This window comes from Rhinolophus sinicus, linkage group LG04, assembly GCF_036562045.2.
Source record: "Rhinolophus sinicus isolate RSC01 linkage group LG04, ASM3656204v1, whole genome shotgun sequence".
Taxonomy (NCBI): domain Eukaryota; kingdom Metazoa; phylum Chordata; class Mammalia; order Chiroptera; family Rhinolophidae; genus Rhinolophus; species Rhinolophus sinicus.
Genome location: NC_133754.1, coordinates 38764895 through 38785555, shown reverse-complemented (window position 1 = coordinate 38785555; position 20661 = coordinate 38764895). Strand labels below are relative to the sequence as shown.

The 20661-nt window shown below is 34.4% G+C and overlaps 1 protein-coding gene and 1 pseudogene across 1 annotated transcript in view; one reads left to right on the top strand and one right to left on the bottom strand.

Moving 5' to 3' along the window:
- GPC5 (glypican 5) overlaps positions 1 to 20661 on the bottom strand; it is a 1198702-nt gene that overhangs the window by 630667 nt on the left and 547374 nt on the right. The window lies entirely within an intron of this gene.
- On the top strand, positions 13336 to 14079 carry LOC109450164 (small ribosomal subunit protein eS6; annotated as a pseudogene).

Below are 20661 nucleotides of genomic sequence, written 5' to 3'. Positions count from 1 at the left end.
TGTCCATATTTATGTGGTTTTATTTCTGGGTTCTCAATTCTATTCCATTGGTCTATGTGTCTGTTTTTCTGCCAATACCATGCTGTTTTGATTATTGTAGCCCTGTAGTACAAGCTAAAGTCAGGGAGTGTGATACCTCCTGTATTGTTCTTTTTCTTAAGATTGCTTTGGCTATTCGGGGTCTTTTGTGGTTCCAAACAAATCTGATGATTTTTTGTTCTATTTCTTTAAAAAATGTCATTGGGATTTTATGGCGATTGCATTAAATCCGTTTGTTGTTTCCATTTTGCTTTGGGTAATATGGGCATTTTAACTATGTTGATTCTTCCAATCCATGAGCACGGAATGTCTTTCCATTTCTTTGTATCTTCTTCAATTTCTTTCAAAAATGTCTTATAGTTTTCAGCATATAGGACCTTCACATCCTTGGTTAAGTTTATTCCTAGGTATTTTATTCTTTTTGCTGCAATTGCAAAAGGAATTGTTTTTCGTATTTCTTTTCCTGAGATTTCATTGTTAGTATATAGGAATACAATGGACTTTTGTATGTTGATTTTGTAGCCAGCAACTTTACTGTATTCGTTGATTGTTTCTAATAGCTTTTGGGTGGAGTCTTTAGGGTTTTCTATATATAGCATCATGTCATCTGCAAAGAGTGATAATTTAACTTCTTCAATCCCAATTTGGATGCCTTTTACTTCTTTCTCTTGCCTGATTGCTCTGGCAAGGACTTCCAACACTATGTCGAAATGCAGAGGTGATAGGGGACAGCCCTGTCGTGTTCCTGAACGTAAAGCAAAGGGCTTCAGTTTTTCACCATGAATTATGAGATTAGTGGAGGGCTTGTCATATATGGCCTTTATTATGTTAAGGTATTTTCCTTCTATACTTATTTTACTAAATGTTTTAATCATAAATGGATGTTGTATCTTGTCAAATGCTTTTTCTGTATCAATTGATGTAATCATATGATTTTTGTCCTTTATTTTGTTTATGTGATGTATCACATTGATGGATTTGCGGATGTTGAACTATCCTTGTGCCCCTGGGATGAACCGGACTTGATCGTGATGAATATCTTTTTAATGCATTGTTGTATTCGATTTGCTAGAATTTTGTTTAGGATTTTTGCATCTGTATTCATCAGAGATATTGGTCTGTGGTTTTCTTGTGTTGTCCTTACCAGGTTTTGGTATCAGGGTAATGTTGGCATCATAAAATGAGTTAGGGAGTACTGTCTCTTCTTCAATTTTTTGGAAGAGTGTGAGCAGGACTGGTATTAGATCCTCTTTGAAGATTTGGTAGAATTCTAATGAAGCCATCTGGTCCCGGACTTTTGCTTTTGGGAAGGTTTTGGATGACTGATTCAATTTCGTTACTGGTGATCGGTCTGTTTAGATTTTCCAGTTCTTCATGGTTCAGCCTTGGAAGGCTATATGTTTCTAAGAACTTGTCCATTTCTTCTAGGTTATTGAATTTGGTGGCATATAGTCCTTCATAGTATTCTTGGATGATCCTTTGTATTTCTGTGGTGTCCGTGATAACTTCCCCTTTTTTGTTTCTGATTTTGTTAATTAGTGTCTTCTCTCTTTTTATCTTAGTGAGTCTAGCCAAGGGTTTGTCAATTTTGTTAATCTTTTCAAAGAACCAGCTCTTTGTCACATTAATTTTTCTATTGTCTTTTTGTTCTCTATTTCATTTAGTTCTGCTCTGATTTTTGTTATTTCCTTTCTTCTGCTGACCTTGGGTTTCACTTGTTCTTCTTTTTCTAGTTCTTTAAGGTGTAACATGAGGTTATTTATTTGGGATTCTTCTTGTTTCTTGAGATAGGCCTGTAATGATATAAATTTCCCTCTTAAAACTGCTTTTGCTGCATCCCAAAAATTTTGGTAGGATGTATTTTCATTGTCATTTGTTTCTATGTATCTTTTGATCTCTCCTCTAATTTCTTCTTTGACCCAGTCGTTCTTTAAAAGTATGTTGTTTAATCTCCATGTATTTGTGTTTTTCCCGCTTTCTTTTTGCAGTTGATATCCAATTTCAAAGCCTTGTGATCAGAGAATATGCTTGGTATGATTTCAATCTTCTTAAATTTGCTGAGGCTGATTTTATGTCCCAATATATGGTCTATCCTTGAGAATGTTCCATGTACACTAGAAAAGAATGTATAGTCTGATGTTTTAGGATGAAGTGCTCTATATATGTCAATTATGTCCATTTCATCTAATGTGTCATTTAGGGCTGCTATTTCGTTATTTATTTTCTGTTTGGATGATCTATCCATAGCTGTCAATGATGTATTTAAGTCCCCTAGTATAATTGTGTTTTGGTCAATTTCTCCCTTTAGTTCTGTTAGTAGTTGCTTGGTATATTTCGGTGCTCCCTGATTGGGGGCATAAATATTGATGACTGTTATGTCTTCTTGTTGTATAGTGTCCTTTACCTTTTGAAATGTCCGTCTTTATCTCTTGTTATCTTTTTCACCCTGAAGTCTGTTTCATCTGATATCATTATGGCTACACCTGATTTTCTCTGGGTACCATTTGCTTGGAGTGTCAATTTCCACCCTTTCACTTTGAATCTATGCTTGTGCTTGTAGCTGAGATGTGTCTCTTGGAGACAGCATATGGTGGGGTTTAGTTTTTTTAATCCAATCTGCTACTCTGTGCCTTTTTATTGGTGAGTTCAGTCCATTTACATTTAGGGTGAATATTGATATGTGAGGATTTCCTGTCATTATATCTCCAGTTTTCTGGTAAGGCTCTGTCTCCATTGTTTCTTTGCCTTTTTGTTTTTGCCTATCATTTCTGTGTGGTTGTATTCCATGATGTTTCCCTCTGTTTCTTCTTTAATTACAGTATATATTTCAGTTCTGGATTTTTTTTTTGATTTTTTTTTTTGAGTGGTTACCCTTAAGTTTATGTAAAAGAAAGTTTGATATTTAGAATATTCCATTTTCTTTGGCATGCTTACTTTCTCCATTCCCATATTCCAGTTCAGGCCTTTACTCTCCGCCTTTTTATGTTTTGGTTGCCACAAATTGTCCCTGTTTTCATGGTTGAATAGCCTCCTTTAGTATTTCTTGTAGTGCAGGTTGTGTATTAGAAAATTCCCTCAGCTTCTGTATGTCTGGTAAGGTCTCTATTCCTCCTTCATATCTAAAGGATATCTTTGCTGGATATATTATTCTTGGCTCATAATTTCTCTCTTTCAATAGTTTGACTATTTGGTTCCACTTCCTCCTGGCTTGTAGACATTCTGCTGAAAAATCTGATGATAATCTAATGGGCTTTCCTTTGTAGGTTACCGTCTTCTTTTCCCTGGCTGCCTTGAGGATTCTTTCTTTGTCGTTGATTTTAGACAGCTTCAATACAATGTGCCTTGGAGAACGCCTGTTGGGATTGAGGTAATTCGGTGTTCTATGTGTTTCTTGGATTCGAGGATCCAGTTCTGTCCAAAAGTTTGGGAAGTTCTCATCAACAATTTGCTTGAATATAGTCTCTGTTCCCTTCTCTCTTTCTTCTCCTTCTGGTATGCCCATTATTCTTATATTGCTCTTTCTGATGGAGTCAGAGAGTTCTTGTAGAGTTCTTTCATTTCTTTTAAATCTCAAGTCTCTTTCTTCTTCCATCTGTGTAATTTCCAGGTTTCTATCTTCAATGTCACTGATTCTTTCCTCCATCTGGTCAACTCTACTACCTAAGCTGTTTATTTCATTCTTCATTTCTTCTATTGAGTTCTTAATCTCCAGAAATTCTCTTTGGTTCTTTTTTAAAATTTCAGTCTCTTTCATAAAATGCTCATGTTGTTCTTTGATTGTGTTTCTGAGTTCATTAAACTGCCTTTCTGTGTTTTCTTGCATCTCGTTGAGTTTTTTCAGAACTACAATCTTGAATTTTCTGTCATTTAAGTCACATATTTCCATATCTTTAAGTTCCTTTTCTGGAGACTTTTCACTTTCTTTCTGAGCTGTCTTGTTGCCTTGGTTATTCATGGCAATTACTGATTTATTATTTCTCTTCCTAGACATTTACAGGAGTGGCTTCTGCAACAGGTTGATAGGAAGAGGTCTTTCTTTTGTTTTCCAGTAATTGTTGGTAGAAAGTTTTATTTTCTGTCCGACTGCAGCCTTTTTTCTGTCTCTCACACGGTAGTGCTATGTTTTCTCTGCACTATTCCAGCTTCTCACACAATGGTGGGATTCCCTGGGAGATGAGCTTCTCCTCTGTTAATAGTTCACCTGGGTCATGGGGCGCAGTGTCCGTGTGGGTATGCACAGAGCTTTTACAGTTCCAAAGCTCTTCCTGCACCAGATTCAGAGACTGTATGTTTCAGCAGTTCTGTTTACTCCTGCAGGGATCTGCCCAGATAGGTGGAGGCAGGGGCAGGGTGAGTTGTGAGAGGTGGCCCAGAGCAATGGTGGTGACCACCACCACACCCGGTCCTGCTTCCACAACTCCCTCCCCTTTACTGGAACTAGTTGTGCTGCAAATCTGTGTCTGTGGTCCACAGTTCTCAGAACAGCAAATATTCTGTTCTTTTGATCTGACACTGCTACTGCTCTGCTTCTAGCACGGGGCAGGTGGGGGCGGGGTGAGCTATGGGAGGGTAGGGAAGGGGCGGCTAAGCTCAGTGCTTAAGGCTTCTGTTCTCTGTTTGGCATGTGGACCTCTTCCTTTAGTCTTTTCTCCGAGATGTCTGCCGTGAGCGTTGGCTGCAGCCGTGTTAGATGCTGCCCCCTCAGCCCTGTGGGCCATTAACAGAGCCCTAGCAGTCCGAGTTCTTCCCTCTGCCACAGCTGCGGTAGTTCCGGGATGCAGGGAGCTCGGAGCACTGATCTAGGTCTGCGTCCTGTGCCCTCGCAGCTCCATCTCAGCACTTCTCCCTTCCCTCCTCCCCCGCTCATGCGATTCGCCCACCTTTAGGTGAATTTAGTGGTGGGCCTCTTCGTCTTGCCTGTCTGCTGTGCAGGGAGTCCTTTGTGGAGTTATTGTTGTTTGATTAGTTGTAAATTCCAGGGGAGCTTTACAGAGGCTCACCTCACGCCACCATTTTGATGACGTCTCTCAATTGGGAACATTTGAATTAAATACGGAAATTGACAAAATACAGCATGACTCCTTTTTCGACATTACAGAAAAGATTGTGTGTTATTCATGGTACATCTATCACTTTGTATGTTAGCACTGTTATTCAACTACTATTCAGATTCTTAAAACTCCAAGTGGTTTAGAGCCAACATGGACCAATACAATAAATTGAACCAAAGGAGCTATAAAAGCCTATGTAACTAAGTATCTATAATCTCTAGCCACTGCTACTATCAACATGAAGAATGTAATAGACGAAATGTTTTATATGTCTAAGATGCACTACAGAATTCTGTATATAATTTTTACAGTTTTAATTTAAAAGTATGCTTAGATATTTCATCTATAATCTGGCATACTAATAAAAATCCAGATACTGCTTAAAGAGAAAACACATTTACAAAGCAACAGTTAGATCCGAAAGTTAGTATTTTAGTTCATATTTTTAACACTTATTTGATTTTCTGGTTAAATACTTTTATGGCAATATAATTTAAAATAGATGTTTGTATATTTTTCTATCATATAACAATTAAAATAAAAAAAACTTGTCATTACTAAATGTAGAAAATGTAGGTCTGAAATATTTTTGAGATACATTCAGTAAATAGATTTTTTTTCACTATTGAGTATCATCTCATTCTAATAGTACAGAAAAAAATATCAATACAATATTATCAGAATGATATCACTGACCTTTTAATAAATGTTAATCTTATGAAAACAACAAGAAATACATCACATTCATAATCAAAAGTAATAAAAAAAATCACTTTAAATTCTAGTGCTCAAAAATAGTAAGAATTGCTAAACATTAGGTGATAGAATTTCAGACATTCTTATGTACATATACTTATTGGATAGTTAACTAGTTAGCAGTATAAATTAAATGGTATAATACAATAGAGGCATTGCTAATTTATAAAATAAATGTAATGATTCTTGAATAAATCAAAGAAAATAAGAAATTGATGAAATGGGGATCTATGGCTATTTTATGAATATGTGCATGTCTAAAATATCTGGATGCATTATGAGATCTTTATCCTCAAAATGATGAAAGTTTAAGGAGAAATACAGAATATTTTAGAATTGAGGTCATAATTTTTTAAATTACATATTTCAAAATAGCTGGTTGTGTATAACAAGATTATCATTTAAATATTCCAATGTTGTTATAGTCTGTATATATATACAGACTATATACATTTTCTCTTTATATATATATATAAATTTTCTCTTTAAAGTCATTTATCCTAATTGGGCTCAAATTGTTTCTCAATATCTATTATTTTCTCTAAGTATTCTCATTGCATTGTAATTTAAAAATGTATTTACTGTAATATGTCAAGTATGTCTCTTATAAAAGTAATTTGAACACTACACATATTAAATTTCTTGCCATTTCTAATTTATTATTTTTCTAATAATGTTATACAGTAATTAATTGATAATTCGTTTTACTAGCTCTACAATTTTACTTTAAAAAATGTTATTCTATTTTTTGATTACCTTTTCTCTGAGCCTTTAATTTTTTTCTTCAATTTATTAATCTTTCCCATAAAGCACACATGAAATTTTTTTTGTTTCCCCCCACCCACTCTCCAAGTTAAGTTCTTTATCTTATGGTATGCTATATATTTTTTCCTTATTTTGTGCATTTCTGTGTCTGAGTGTATGTGCTTATGTGTTGCACTAAATTTATAGAGTTAAAAAGCTCACATTCATATAAATCCATTTACATGAACCTGGATTTTCACTGTTGTAGGGGCATAGAAGAAGGGATAGAAGCTGGATTTGACTGGGAAGTGGTGTACTTTCAACTGGATTCTGGCATTCCATGTGGCAAAGGATTTAAGGTACCTAAGATATATTTGGATTATAACTGAGGCCAAGAAGAAAGTGTAAGATTTATAAAAATACAAATAGACAAGAAAACACTGCTTTATGTGAGACCAAATTATATGCATAGAAACAATAAAAATTTCGGTGAACTGGAAAGATAAGAAAATGAAACCAAAGGTGAGAGGAATACCGGAATTTAAAAATCTGATGTGAACTAGCCACAAAAGTAGTCATGATTCCTGCTAGGGACATGAGTGTAGGTAGCTAAATTAGAATGAGAATACCTGTTATTGAAGATAAGGAGATCAATAAGCAGTAAAGCCAGGTTGTTGAATGCATTTTTCATAAAGGCCCTAAAGTCACCAAAAATGATAGGAAACAAGAAAACAAAAACAAAGAAACAAAAAAAAAACAACCCTGTACCTTCTAGCCAGAGTTTTCCTTAATATGCAGATGTACCTTCCTGGGGAGTAAGCAATTTTTGAAAATGGAGGACTCAGGGCCTCATGACATGAATCTCACAGAGGTGGTGCAGTATTGATTCAGAGCAGCCATGCAGTGTTAGGAGAATACCAGCCACATCTGCCACATGTATACAAAGCTTCAGATAATGTGGATGATTCCTTTAAAGCACTTTCCTTAGAGAAGGTGACACAGTGTGAATTCCTGAGGGACTATTTACTTTTTATATTCCAGATGTTAGAATAGAATAATCCATTCATTTAAAGGTCTTGCTGGATATCAGCTATTTCTCTTCACGTCTTAGAGGGTTTATTCTTCGTTTCGTGGTCCACAGGGACCAAAATATTTCAGACAGCACCAACCATCAAAATATGCTTTTAAGAAACCTGAATTTTCAGAAATCTTTCTTAATTTCCATTTTATACTTTACTTGCTTCAGTGCCCTAACATCCCCCCACCCCATATATTCTCCCTGCAAGTATTTTGAAAACATCAGTGGTTTGGTGCTTACACATTTTACCCTTTGCCGAATCTCTGTCTCTTCCTCTCTCTCCACGTGAAACATCCACAGACACAGAGCCAGTGAGGGTCAGAGCCCAGACTAGACTGGACTCTCAGTCGAGAGCTTCACTCCTTCTCCCCCCACTCTTCCTCATTACCTGAAGCCTAAGTAATTTAAACATGTTTCTCTCTTACCACCTTATTAGAATTTACATGCATATAAAGATGTGACCTATATGATACAGCACTCTGGTTTAAAAGAAAAGTCAAAAAGTAATTTTAAAAGCGCTGAAGGCTCTACTTGTATTTCGGTAATGTTTGAAGAAGATATATAACACAAAGCATGCATCTTTATACACATCCCTCTTTTCCATCGACTTCCCATTTTTTTTAAAATCCCTCTCATTATTTCATAATCTCCCACTAACATATATATATATATATATATATATATATATATATATATGTTATTTTTAGAAGAAAACTTTCCCAGACCTAACCCAAAGGCATCTCCTCAATCTACACCCCATCCCTCCTACCTTTCTATTCCTGATTTCCTATAATCATTGTGCTGCTATGGCAACACCAAAGAGAAAATCACCTGTCAGTTGGCCTCAGCATTACCTTTTCAAAGAACAAGATTGGGGAGGAAACTGAGTGGGCAGAGCCAGAATCCCTATTAGTAAGCAGAGAGCCACATATATTAATAATTTTTATCCCCCAAAGGGAAACTCTTTATAAAATAAATTGTATTACACTTGTATATAGCAGTATTACCTTAAATATAATTGTAGCTTAAGAATTCTAAGCTTATCCATAATATGAACCTAAGGGAATAAATTTAATGAATCAGTATTTCTAAGGTCTTTTCATTTATGTCTTGCGGATTAGCCACTGATTTCAGAATGGTACCGCAAAATACATTTCTTCCTAATATTTGATTTCCTAATCCCAAGTAGACATATCTCCATATTGGATTTCAATACAACTACAAAAGTTAAATATCTACTTTCAGCCAGCCTTGATTTTCACAAGTTTAATTCCAACATTTAATGATACAAGATATGTAAAATAACCTGGTATTAATGTACAGTATTTGGCAGATGTTGTTTTGCTTTCCTCTTTTCTCATAACAAAATAATGGTTCAATTATAAAGGGTTGTGTGGGGGGGAACTGAATTCCTGTTTATCACTTACCAAGATAAACAACTAAATTAACAAGAGACATCCATAGGGTCCTATGAAAATAAAGAACAGAGCAATCCAAAATAATGTTAAAATGAGTATTTATTCTACCTCTCAAAGTCAATGGCAGAGACAAAACCTCCCTGCAAAGACGGCATTGGCATACGTGTCTTGGTGTAAGGCATCGTGAGCCACGGGGATCGGCGGGTAGTTTGATATGGTTAGAACATGTGCAAGATGTGTACCAGTTGGAGGATGAGCCTGGAGAAAATGCTTAGGACTTCTTTGTAATTCACACTACAAAAGTCAGAGGGGGAAAAACTGAACAAATTTTCAAGGGAATATCAATCAGAATTGTATATTTTAAGAATCTTACTCTATGAGGTGAAAGAGAGATTGATTTGAGTAAGAATGGCACCAGGGAGACTGATGATGAGGATAATTAAAGTTCCAATCACAGTGGGCATGAAAATCAGAGATTATAAAAAAATTATAAATTATCAGAATTTTTAAAGAAGATTATTGGGGTGACAATTGTTAGTACTAAGTTACATAGATTTCAGGTGTACAATTCTGTAATACATCATCTATATAAATCACATTGTATGTTCACCAACCAGAGTCAATTCTCCTTCCATCACCATATATTTGATCTCCTTTCCCCTCGTCTACCACCCCCCTCCCTACTTAACCTCTGGTAACCACTAAACTATTGTCAATTATCAGAATTTGAATGAAATGATATGGAAAGAATAATAAGGGTTGGATTATGAGAAGATTCACTGGATAAAAAATTTTTAAAGGGAGAAGCTTTAAAGGAGTTAAAAGATTTCATTTTTGTTGTTATCTTCGTTTGAGGAATAAGTAATACTTGTATATTAAGTTTTAGCATATGATTATATACACAGATCTAGAGCTGAGCAAAGACCTAGAGGCCCAGGTTTGGAGCCCATCAGTGTTTAACTGGGAATTGATGCCATGGATGTGCATAACATCATCCAAAGAGAGTATGTAGTGAGGAAAGGAAACAGAATTAAGAGCAGAATCCTATGGAGTACTAGGGTGCAGCAAAAAGAGGAAACAGCAAAATGATAAATATCTATCTGAGAGGTAGGAAGAAAGCTAAGGGAAAGCTGTATCACAGAAACAAGTTAGAAAGGTTTTTTTTTTTTAAAAGGTTTGATTAATAGTCTCAAATTCTACAGGCAAATCAGCTGAAATAGAGATAGAAAATACCCAATGGACTAAATGACCCAGAGGTGTTTGGTGGCCAAGTAAACAGTTATAGAAGAGTTCTAGAAGTGGAAGGATTGCACAAGGTGAGTACAATATGAAGAAGGAGATACAATAAATACTAGCCATCCCTTCAAGACAATTTGCTGCAAAGTACCTCATGTGTATTTAGAACTTAATGATGAAAATACTAGCAATCTTACACTGAATATTTTTATTGAGAATTTGGCTAGAAACTTGAAGATACCTTAAAACATAATTGTTGACTATGCTTGATTTTTAGAATTGTTTTAAGTATCCTATTAAAAAGCATTGTAAAAAGTTTAACTATATAGTCTTTCCTTCTGTGATCAGAAAAAATGGAAAGATTATCCAGTTTAATAGGAGAAAAAAAAATGTGTCCAAGTATTGGCAGAGAAGGGATACACTGGTTATTATTTGTAAATGGCATATATATATATATATATATATATATATATATATATATATATGATTTTTCATAGTATTTTGATTATGATTTTTCCGTAGTATTTTGATACTGAAATGATTTTGATAGTATTCTATACATTTACTGTCAAGTTACCCTTTAATAAATTTGCAATTTTCCACTAAAACACATCTTCTTTATTTTGGAATGGGAGCAAGCTCTTGCATGTATACCAGGATTCAATTGCATGCTAAAGAATATATATATAGTCTTTATATGGTATATATAAATAGTAATAGAACTAAAATGCAAATGTGACTAGCAATATGACTAGATTTAATATCAGCATATAAAATTTATTTTATTTGTTTCTACTTCATAAATTTGAAAGTTTTCCTTTTTTTATATGTTCTGGAAATCTGAAGGATTTTTTCAAGTCATTTAAATCATGTTAAATATAACTAGCCATTAACAACAATGCAAAAGGTTCAAGTTGCTTGTGGATTGTGATTGTGGATATCCATATTGGTATTAAGAATATCTCATACCATTTACTGGAGATGGATATGTAATTTTTGTATGTTATCTGTTTCTGGACTTTTCTATTCTGCTTTGATGATTTGTTGGTCTATTTCTCTATTATAGCACACTGTTTAATAATAATAATAAAAAAGGAACATCTCATTATTGAAGACCATTTTTAGATGTAAATTACAGGCTTCCAAGAATGTCCTGATTTTTTAAGTGTTCTTTTTTATTTACCAAAATGGACAAAACTTTTTCTTTTTACTCTTTCTCTTTAAAAAGTAACACATGTTTATTTAAAAATTTGCACTCAGTACAGACTTGTAAAAAATAGAAAATGAAAATAACCTACCAGACTCAACAATAATAATTCATTAATAATATTTCAGTGTATGCCATTATAGAATTATTTTAATACAGGTGTGTATATATGTGGTTATGGATATATATCTATAAGTGAGAGTATACAAGTGTAGGGGGAAGTAGAAATATGTAGGTAAATAGATAGAAATAGATAGAGAAGGTCAATTTAATGTAGTACTTAATAAATGCAGTGCTTAGAAACCTTAGAGTTATTTGTATATGTTCACATCTCTGTAATGACATTTTTCTGACTATATAGATAAACATTCATACAACCAACTACATATGTTGCTTGGAGTTGTTTTTTCCAGCTACCATGTTAAAGTAATGATTGGCACTTGTCTACCTACTAGTTGGGAAGTTAATATTTGTTGTGTTGGATTTTCTCTGTTCATAAAACACACAGCTTGGAAATATACATTTTGTTTCCTATATACAACTGGGATGGTGCACATATACGAGAATTAAAGAATAAATTAGTGGGTCCCCAGCTTGCATTCTTAAGCAATCCATATGAATACTACCCTTCTGATTAACACTGCCTTCTGTTCTCATTAAGCTCAACAGGGTACACTCAGGAATTTAAAACATAGTGCTTGCTAATTTAAATAGATAATTTGCCACTCAAAAATGTGTGGACCTTAAAATGTGATGTTGGGATGGGAGCTAATATTTCCAAATATATTAAATAACAGACTCTGTAGTTAAACTTTTCACAATGCTTTTTAATAGGATACTTAAAACAACAGAAAGATTCCATTCTTATGACTTAGCCCAATAATGGTTACAAATAGTCTTGTCTTTCTTTACCATATTTGAATGGCGTATTTCACTTCACACATCCTTTACTAGCTGCCAGAACCTTAATATTGCCAAAGGAGAAAGCTTACCCAGTGCAGTGTTTGTAAATGTCAACTAGCCAACAGATATTTGGAAGCTTATGAATGTTCACCTTTCTAACATTTGCTTAAAGCCATACGGAATTGATATTCTCCTCTTTCCGCTCCTCTCACTTAAAAAAAAAATCTTTATACAGAAATTGACACAAAATATATTAAATAAAGCTGGTATGCACCCCTCCTGCATTCAAGCAGGAATTTCAAGTGTATGTAAAAAAAGGAAATGATTTTGATAGTATTCTGTACACTTGCTGTCAAGTTACCCTTTGATAAATCTGCAATTTTCCAGTAAAATATATCTTGTTTATTTTGGAATAGGAGCAAGCTCTTGCATGTCTACCAGGATTCATCTGCTTTCTAGAGAATCACTATCCTGAAACAAGTTAAAGCACATGCCCCTCAAACCAAATCTGCTTGTTTTCATTTTATTTTCTCAGCCTGATTAGTCAAATTTGTGAAAATGAGTAATTTGAAACATGATATTAAAAAGTGCTTACAGATTTGACCACCTTGTCTCAGAAGAACATCTCATTTTCCTCTGAAGCCATAGGACTGTGAATTAGGTGAATGGAGCATGAAGGACCAGCCCTCTAACTCTGGAAACATAAATCTACTCTTGCTCATATGTGGCACAAAGAAGCCAATGGATATCTTGGGTGAGTAGAACTTGTGTAGGGAGCTTTGGCCTTCTCTGTGCTCCGTTAATCCTTTCAATTTCTTTTGTTTCTCCATCCAGGTTTGGTCTATCAAAACCTAATGAAAAGCTCTTTTTTGTGGTGTCTCGGAGGCCTTCGGCTACTTCAGGATGAAGCTGAACATCTCTTTCCCAGCCACTGGCTGCCAGAAACTCATTGAAGTGGATGATGAATGCAAACTTCATATGTTTTATGAGAAGCGTATGGACACAGAAGTTGCTGCTGATGCTCTCGGTGAAGAATGGAAGAGTTATGTGGTTCGAATTAGTGGTGGGAATGAAGAACAAGGTTTCCCCATGAAGCAGGGTGTCTTGACCCATGTCCATGTCCACCTGCTCCTGAGTAAGGGGCATTCCTGTTATAAACCAAGGAGGACTGGAGAAACAAACTGCAAATCTGTTCGTCATTGCATTGTGGATGCCAATCTGAACGTTCTCAACTTAGTCATTTTAAAAAAAGGGGAGAAAGATATTCCTGGTCTCACTGATACTGTGCCTCGTCACCTGGGGCCCAAAAGAGCTAGCAGAACCTGCAAACTTTTCAATCTCTCTAATGATGGTGTCCGCCAATATGTTGTAAGAAAGCCCCTAAACAAAGAAAGTAAGAAACCTAGAACCAAAGCCCCCAAGATTCAGCATCTTGTTACTCCATGAGTCTTACAACACAAACATTGGCGTATTGCTCTGAAGAAACAACGTCCTAAGAAAACCAAGGAAGAGGCTGTAGAATATGCTAAATTTTTGGCCAAGAGAATGTAAGAGGCCAAAGAAAAATGCCAGGAACAGTTTTCCAAGAAACGCAAGCTGTCCTCTCTGAGAGCTTCCACCTGCAAATCTAAGTCCAGTCAAAAATGAGATTTTCTAAGAGTAACAAATAAATAAGATCAGACATTAAAAACAAACAAACAAACAAAAAACAAACACAAAAAAACCCTAATGAACAAAATCTGAGTAAACAATCAACATCCTTTCTAATTTCCCCCTTTTTACTATTCTCGCAATAACCCATACCTCCCCACCCTCTGCCATTTCATAATCGAACATTCATTTAATAACTATTTACCGAACCCCTTCTTGGTACGAATCACTTTATAAGTTCTGATCAAAGATAGAACAATTAGCATTAGCATAGCATATGAGTATATCAGCATATGGCAGCCTTTGGTGTCTAACATTACAGAGAAATTTTTCCTATTTTCAAGTCCTTCAATATTCTGTCCCTCCTAGCTCTAAAACTATCCAAGTTTACCTAGTCAAGTTTTTCCCTTAAGTTAAAGTCTTCTTTTTTCAATTCATATCTGTTCTACAAAAATTCTCAAAGAAAGAAAAAGTATTTTCCAGTAAAATGATTTTTCTTTATCCCCTAGTTACTTATCAAACTCTTCAGTTCATACTTAAAAATGTGTCTTTTCAACTCTTGCATGTTCAGTAACTACTATCTGAAATGATAATGTAGCTATATATAGTCTTTCAAATTATTCACTCTATAATGACAGTGTAAACATGCAAAATGCCAAGCATTTAAAAAGTAACTGACCTTACACTAATCCTTTCAAAAATAAATTAATACAATTTGTACTTTCAGCAAATACTTTTGAATATCTATATGTCAGTAACCAAACAAATTAGCTGGAAACATAAAAGAGATCAAAGTTATGGTCAATTAATCTGATATATAATTTTAAAAATGTGAATTTATTTTTTTTCCCTAATACATGGCCTCTCAAAAAGTAACCCACTAATTAAGGACATTGCCAGAAAAGCAACAATTATTTTGAGACTTTTAAGAGCCAAAACATCTGTTTCATCTAAACCTAGGAGATATAGAATAGTGGGAAGAAATTAGGTCTTAGCTAAATATCCATAACTATTAAGGTTATTCTCTATTGGTTTGGTGTACTCATTTACACACCAATATTCAACTTTAGGAATTTAGGGACTCATTAACATTGCTAAACATGGAATTTAGCTTTTTTTAAGCTAATTATTTCTTTACTATTTTTATAGCTAAGTATACTCTTCTCATTACTCACAAAGGACAAATCTTCCCCAATCCTCAACCCCTGCAGTTAGAGAAATAATTTAATTTAAACATCCCTTGAAAGCAATTATTTATGGGCTCAATGGAAACTGGGATAAACTTTTTGTGGTCTCATTTATTTCTGTTGAGATTAGAGACTACCTATAAAATAATTTGAACCCATAACTATTTGGTTAATACATTTGAAAAACAAAAGAGAAAAAGCAAACTAATAATCCCAACCATATAGTCAGAAATAACTTGTTTTTAACTTAACTAACCTTTCAGGTGCCCTCAAACTGTTATTTCAATATTTAACAGCACCACTGATTTGAGACAGTCTATATTCTCTGTACCATCATTATTTTGTGAACCAAAATTATTATCAACACAATTGGTTTTATTGAGAATCACTTTGAATGTTGTTCATATACAATGCTTTCTGAATAGATTGTTTTAAATCCATAATTAACACTTTTATCATTTGAAGATACTCTTCTCTAAGTATCTTCCCTACCTGACACTTACGTGTTCTATCTTTGAGCAATGTAATTTTGCCATAATTTCTGCCATTGTCTCTGGAGTCACCTTTAAAATCTCCAAGCTTCTCATATTTTAAGTTCTTTAGCACAGTGTTTCTCAACCTTGGCTGCATAGTTCTGACATCCAGCTTATACCTCAGACCAATTACATCAAAAATTCTAGAGGTGGAACTCTGACATCAGTAATTTTTAAACTCCCCAGTGGTTCCAAAGTGCAGTCATGGCTGAAAAACACTATTTAGAGTAAAAAATGACCTCAGTGACAAATCAATTTTCTTGTCTTCCTCATAGCTCATGGGTGGTGAACTGATCTGATTCATAACTGTATCTCCAACAACTATGGGGTCATACTAGGTGCTCAGGCTATCCTACACCTTTCCTTTTAATAGCCTAATGTAGTATAAGTGGCAAAATGGTATCGGCGAATGTATGGTAGTAAAATAGAACTATTTATTTTGTTTCAACTCTGAGATATTTTTATAAAACCTTGGTGTCTATATCTTTGTACTTTGAAGTTCAAACCATCAAGTTCTGATAATCTCGGTTAAAGGTAGCCCAAAGAGGTAGCATACTTTTCCTGATTTAAAAATGGCAGTTCTAAGTAAACTCTGGTCATTTAATTATATACCTAAAAATTGCAATTTTAAACAAAAGTGTCACTCTATAGTAATTAAAAATTACTAATTTTCAGGTAAATAATAATCTGTAGATGACATTTATTTAGAGCAATTCATTAATACAATAGAATTCCTAAAAGCATCCCTTCTCACTGATAACTTACTTACATAAACTCTTATGTATTAAACTCTTTATGCTAAATTTTATGGTACCTGAAACTCCTCCATGTAATATCATTAAAATTTTTGGTTTACTAGTCAGGAATATTCTTTTTTATGGCTCATTCTAATAACTCAAAAGAAAGTCATCTGTTCAATTTTGAATTCATCTTTAAATTTCAGTTCCAAGTTCTTTGAATTTATTTATTTATTTTAATTTTGTTGCAGGATTAGTTTTCAAAACTTCCAGTTTATTTTTCTTTCTTTTTTTTAAATTAAAGTTTATTGGGTTGACCACTCTTAGTAAAGTTATATAGGTTTCAAGTGTACAATTCCATAATATATCATCTATATATCATGTGTGTTCACCACCTAGAGTCAGTTCTCCTTCCATCACCATATATTTGATCCCCTTTACCCTCATCTCCCACCCCCCACCCCCCTTACACTCTGGTAACCACTAAACTATTGTCTGTGTCTATGAGTTTTTGTTTCTTTATTTGTTTGCCTTGTTCCTTTGTTATCTTCAGTTTTATATCCCACATATGAGTGAAGTCATATGGTTCTCAACTTTTTCTGTCTGACTTATCTCACTTAGCACAATAATCTTAAGATCCAGTCATTATGGAAGGCAGTGTAGAGGTTCCTCAAAAAATTAAGAATAGAATTCCATATGACCCAGTTTATTTTTCAATAATTTCTTTCTCAGGCATAAACACTGTAGGTGTAATAAGATATCTTTCAGTCATTGATAATAAGAAAATCTTTTCACAGAAGATTATACTCTAATTTTTATCCTTATCATAGCTCTTTCATTAAGCAACAAGTTTCTTTGATTAGATAACATTATCATTTTCTTTAACGAGAACTAGCAAATATTGAGGTTTTAGATTTTAAAAAAAAGAACAGAAAAAAAAAACCTGTAACATGACAATTTAAGCTACTATGGAATAAAATTTAAGAAAGTGTGATTACTAACAATGGTGTAAATCCAACTGGTTTTGGTTACAGTGAAATCTCGTGACATCATATTTCATTCTGATATTCACCAGTGAACCAAATTACAAAATTGATTTCCAAAAAGACACTTTTGTTACAGGTGGCTGGGACCTGAGTTACAAGACAAATTTGGTTTCTCCTTTTTCAGAGAACCTCACACTTTCTATGGCAATTCATGAAATGTTAAGATGAAGGCAGGACAACAAGGCCATCTCCTCTGGTAGTCTTTCTCAGATCTGCTTTCCCAAGTAGAATTAATCAGTCTCTTGCTATATCTCCTTCTAAAGAGCCTTTACCATTTAATGACAAATCAATTTTCTTGTCTTCCTCCTCATATCTCATGGGTGGTGAATTGATCTGATTCATAACTGTATCTCCAACAACTACGGGGTCATACTAGGTGCTCAACAAATGTTGGCTGAATTAATGATGAGGCAGGTATGTGGGTCACACAGTTGAGCATTTGTTAAAACTCATTAAATTTGTATATTTAAAATCTGTGCATTTCATTGCATGTAAATTGTACTCAAACTACAAAAAAAAAAAAGTGAAATATTTTAATTCTCCTTGGAACATGCTCTCAGAATCAGATCACAAACCATTATAGAATTTGAGGCTTACTACCTCGTCATGAAAAGAATAATATGCATCTTGAGAGTCCATACTATTCACTGGAGTCAAAAGTTTATTTTACTATTTTACAAAACCAAACTCATCCACAAATTTGCCACCAATATGGACAATCAAAGAATGTACAAACATGCATATAGAATTCAAATAAGATGTCTTAAATACTAACAGCTTCACTGGAATAAAGTTGGAGTTTTCCATAGGGTCCTATGACTTTGATTAAATTTAGTTTTAAATCCTTGCTCTAGAAATCCTCTCTCTCTCTCTCTCCCTCTCTCTCTCCCTCTCCCTCTCCCTCTTCCTCTCTCTCTCTCTCTGCCCCTCAGAAACCTAGCCTTTCCCCCAGATAATCAGTAACCACCAAGGCAGCAGAAGACAATAGCCTGGACCTCACTAATGGTCACATAGTTTGGACCTCTGGCAGGGTAAAGATAACAGCTTGACCTAAATTAGGTTCCAGCTGCTGTGCCCTAAGGTGGAATGACCCCCTGGCTACTTTCCTATGATACCGAACAGAAGGACTCCAGAAAAGACCTCAGAACTGTCCTCAAGATCTGAAGAAATGGTTCATTACCCTTACCTCACCTGCGACCAATCAGCTCCCAACAAGACTCTGAACGCTTAACCCATTGTGATTTTGCTCTATATAATCTGTAACCTACAACCATCAGGGAGACAGGTCTTACGAGCAATAGCTCCCCGGTGTCTCTTGCCTTGGTGCCATTTGCTTAAGTAAACCTCTACTTTCTTTGCTGTAAACTACCGTTCATGTCTCCTTTGGCTTCGATGCGTGCACGTAGAGGAACCCCTTGAGCTCCGAAATAGCAACTATTTTGTGGGACTAGGAAAATTTGATTACTGCACTAAAAAATGGCAACACTCCTTTACAGTCAAATTTTGTATGAAAGAAACACTCTGATTTAGTGTTAGACGTGGTCCAAAATCTCACAAAGTTAGTGTAAATAACCAAGTATAAAAATTGGATACAGAATAAACCACAGCAAATGAGCAGAGACATTAATAATTAGCTAGCAGAACAAATAAATCCTACAAAGAATATAAGTACATTTTTTACAAGTGAAAACCTATCACTTTATTAACACTTACCTAATCAACAGCTATTAATTACTAACAAAAATGCTATATGGAATGGGCAAAGTACAAATCACCATCAAAAAACAAAATGAAAAATATGCAAAACTGTTCCTTTCCTAATCATCTTAATATGCTTTGACATCATTACTTGATCTTTTAGAGATAAGAAAATATGGAAAGTCAAAATTTTTTTAAATATGAAAACAGAAGCATGGTTTCACTGACATTGAATCTTGAAAACATGTTAGTTAAAAATTAGAGTGACAAATTCTTGCTGTTTTCAGCAAAACAGAATGAACATTAAGAACAAAAAAGACCTTGGAGTTTGCTTTTTTAAGAACTTTTTCTCCTTGATAAAATATTATCCAACAAAGCAGTACATAAAAGTAAATTAAATGCAGTAAATTGGGTGAGTATTCACAGCCTTATCTGCTGGCTCATTCTTTCCCTTAGGTAATGAAGCCGGAGGGATAGCTACTGAAATTGAGACTTCAGAAAAGCAAAAATAGCCCATTCCCCAAGAGGTGTGACTGTCTCTTGGTCACAGAGTTAGTCTATAGCAGAGGATATTGTATGACAATGCTTAAATGATATATTGTTCTATCTAATATTTCTAGATGATATTAAAAACCTGATCCCTTATAGGAGTGATTATTAACTTTTAAAATTTAATTTTATGAATCAATTTAATTCTCTTGAAATAGAAAAAGCAGTATTTTGCATTAAGAGTTTGAATGTTGCTTTCCTATGAGTGTGTAAGATTGTTGTATATGTAAATGAATCATCCCTCTTAGCATTTCTTATGTACTTTGTAAGTGAAAGTGTCAAAAACAAATTCAAAAACTCAATTTCTGATTTTGTTGTAAAGCAAATACTTGTTAATAGCTTAGCACACTTGATTTGACTTGGCATTTTCAAAATTGATTTACTGCGCTCTCTGCAAAACCTGTTAGTTCTAATCTTGCAAATGCAATAGGTTCCTCTTGCCATGATTATTATTTTTCAGCCTATAGGTATGTTATGTCTTCCCTCAGTTTATATAATTGTGATTTATTATCCATTTCCAAAAGAAATCACATCCGCAAAGCAATAGGTTCTGCCATTTTCTATTGACTAAAGTGTTATGCATTATCTGAAGAATTGCCTGGTTACAAAGAGGGACCTCTACAAATTCATCCTATTCAAAACCCTGGAGTAATTCCTGGAAAGAAACTGATAAGTCTTGTATGCTTTGCTGCAGCTCTGGTCAATGTCTAGAATTTAAACACAATTATCCTGGAGTTTGTGTTTTGCTCCTACTGCTTATGAAAAGCTGTAATGAATGGGCTAAATATGATTGACTTACTAAAGATGTTAAAAATATGCTGAATAATCA